The 2,923-nt window shown below is 55.4% G+C and overlaps 1 pseudogene; it reads left to right on the plus strand.

Moving 5' to 3' along the window:
* The first annotated feature begins 244 nt into the window (after window positions 1-244).
* LOC105537623 lies at window positions 245-1,485 on the plus strand (annotated as a pseudogene).
* The last annotated feature ends 1,438 nt before the right edge of the window (window positions 1,486-2,923 follow it).

Raw genomic sequence — 2,923 nt, forward strand, 5'->3', positions numbered from 1 at the left:
GGTTCAAGCAATTCTCCTGCCTCAGCCTCCTGAGTAGCTGGGACTACAGGCATGTGCCACCACACCCAACTATTTTTTGTAGTTTTAGTAGATACGGGGTTTCACTATGTTGGCCAGGCTGGTCTTGAACTCCTGGCTTCAGGTGACCTGCCTGCCTCCGCCTCCCAAAGTGCTGGCATTGTAGACATGAGCCACTGCGCCTGGCCAGGACTTCCTCTTCTGAGTGCCCTGCTGACCTGTCCTGATGACTGTTCCTGCAGAGGTCTGCGGGACCCCCAGTTACCTGGCCCCTGAGATTATTCAGTGCTCCATGAATGAGGACCATCCGGGTCACAGGAAGGCAGTGGACATGTGAGTGTGCCAACGATCACCCGCCTGGGCTGGGCGAGGGAGGGAGCAGGCAGGCCTGGGTCGGTGCCCCTGGTGCTGGGTAAGTGACCCTGGGCCCACGCACGTCCAGACAGAGCACTGACGTCATCATGCACACGCTGCTGGCCGGCTCCCCGCCCTTCTGGCACTGGAAGCAGATGTTGATGCGAGGATGATTATGAGCGGCAACTCCCAGTTTGGCTCGCCCGAGTGGGATGATTACTCGGACACCGTGAAGGACCTGGTGACAAGCCAGGCCGACTGGCTCCTGAGTTCAGGGCCGCCATGCCAGGCTCCCCTGCCCGGGGAGGCCCCGCCTCTCCTGACATGCTGGAGGGGACCTATCTTGACTTTCTCGGTTTCCCTCTCCTCCCCTCCCAGGTCTCCCGATTCCTGGTGGTGCAACCCCAGAGCTGCTGCACAGCGGAAGAGGCCTTGGCATACCCCTTATTCCAGCAGTACGTGGTGGAGGAAGTGCGGCACATCAGCCCCCGCGGGAACTTCAAGGGACAAAGCGTCCCGACCCAGGCCCTGCGGCAGTTGCCTCCAGCTCCCCAAGGGCAAACCTCTAAGCCCTCTCCTCTCCCAGGGGTCCTTACAACCCGTGAGTTTCCAGAGTACCCACCCCTTCCCTCCCAGCCGCCCTGTGATGGCTTCAGAGATGGCAGGTGTCAGCCCACTGGCTCCTCCCTGCGGATGCTGGCCAAGTGGGAAGTGGAGGACACTAGGAGAGCCCCGCAGAAGGCACCCAAGGTTTCGTGGCAGACGAGCCCAGAGCGTCCCTGTGCTGGAGGGGCAGGGCCTGGCAGGGGGTTGCTGCAGTCCAGCTTCTCCACCTGGCCCTGCAGGTGACCACTCTGACCGTGCTGGCTTCAGTGCCGATCTACTACCAGTACCGCCGGATGAAGCCGGTGTCGCGGGAGATAGTCATCCGAGACCCCTAGGCCTTCCAGCCTCTGTGCCGGCTCATCAATGCCTATGCTTTCCGAATCTATGGCCTACGCTTTCCGAATCTAAGACCACTAGGTGAAGAAGGGGCAGCAGCAGAACCGGGCTGCCCTTTTCGAGAACACACCCAAGGCCATGCTCCTCTCCCTGGTCGAGGAGGACTACTGAGAGGATGGCCAGTCAGGGAGGGCTAGGGGACAGGCGGGGAGGGGAAGCCACGGAAATACAAGTCAAAGGTCTCCCCTGCAGACCTCTGCAGAAGGAGTGCTTGGCCCTGGCCAGGAACCCCTGCAGCTGAGGCCATGATCTCCTCTCAAAGGCTGTGCACAAGGGAAGCGGGTGTTCCCACCGCACAGAAATACCTGCAGGCTGGGGCAGGCCCTGGGTGGGCAGAGATCACAGGTGGCCCGAGAACCAGGAGCCGCCTGCTCCTCCACTTCCTGGATGAGCCACCATCTCCGTTTCTCTTTAGGGGAGGCCCAGAGTTACTGACACTTGGGCCCTCTTAGGGTCCCAAGGTGAGAATTAAAGACACAGAAATGTCTGAGATACACAATCACAGGAGATTTTATTGACCCCATGACATCCAGTGACAGTGTGGGAGCAGGCTACTCTCCAGGGACATATTTTTGGAGGCATATGGAGAAGGGGGCCCAGGTGAGGTGGCTCACACTTGTAATCCCAGCACTTTGGGAGGTCCACGTGGGAGGTTCATTTGAGGCCAGGGGTTTGAGACCAGCCTGGGCAACATAGTGAGATCCTATGACTACAAAAATTTAAAAAATTAGCCAGGCATGGTGGTGCATACTTGTAGTCCCAGCTACAAGGCTGAGGTGGGAGAACTGCTTGAGCCCAGGAGCTCAAGGCTGCAGTGAGCTGTGATCACCATGGCACTCTAGCCTGGGCAACAGAGCAAGACCCTGTCTCCGAAAAAAAAAGAAAAAAAAAAAAACAACATAAAAAACAGAAGGGGAAGCTTCTGATATTTGTCTTTCTGGAGTACTGTTGGCTTTGTGATTCCCACAATGCACTGCTTCATCTAGTACATTTGGTTCTCCCAGACCTTTTTAGGACTGAAGTGTGCTTTAAATGGTTACATGCCTGCCTGTTACACAGTGGAAACTAGTTTTCTTTCGAGGGACACGAAACGACAGATGAGGCCATGAAGAAAGCATTCTCCTTCCACAGCAACTGGCTGGGAAAATAAACACACAAGTGATCCTCCTGCCTCAACCTCCCTACTAGCTGGGACTACAAGCGTGTGCTACCATGAAGGGCTAAGTTTTTTAAAACAATTTTAGTAGAGATGCGGTCTATGTTGCCCAGGATGGTCTTGAACTCCTGGGCTCAAGTAATCCTCCCACCTCAGCCTCCCAAGTTGTTGGGATTGCAGGCGTGAGCCACTGAGTCCAGCCCTTTATCACATATCTAAAAACAATCATCAGAGGTAGATGCAACAGGTGTTATTGTTATTAACTCCATTTAACAGAAGAGAAACACTGAAGCAAATAGAAGTGAAAAATTGGGCTTTTAAAATAGATTTTTGGCCAGGCATAGTGGCTCACACCTGTAATCCCAACACTTTGAGAGGCCGAGGCAGACAGAT

This window comes from Mandrillus leucophaeus, unplaced genomic scaffold (assembly GCF_000951045.1).
Source record: "Mandrillus leucophaeus isolate KB7577 unplaced genomic scaffold, Mleu.le_1.0 Scaffold1767, whole genome shotgun sequence".
Lineage (NCBI taxonomy): Eukaryota > Metazoa > Chordata > Mammalia > Primates > Cercopithecidae > Mandrillus > Mandrillus leucophaeus.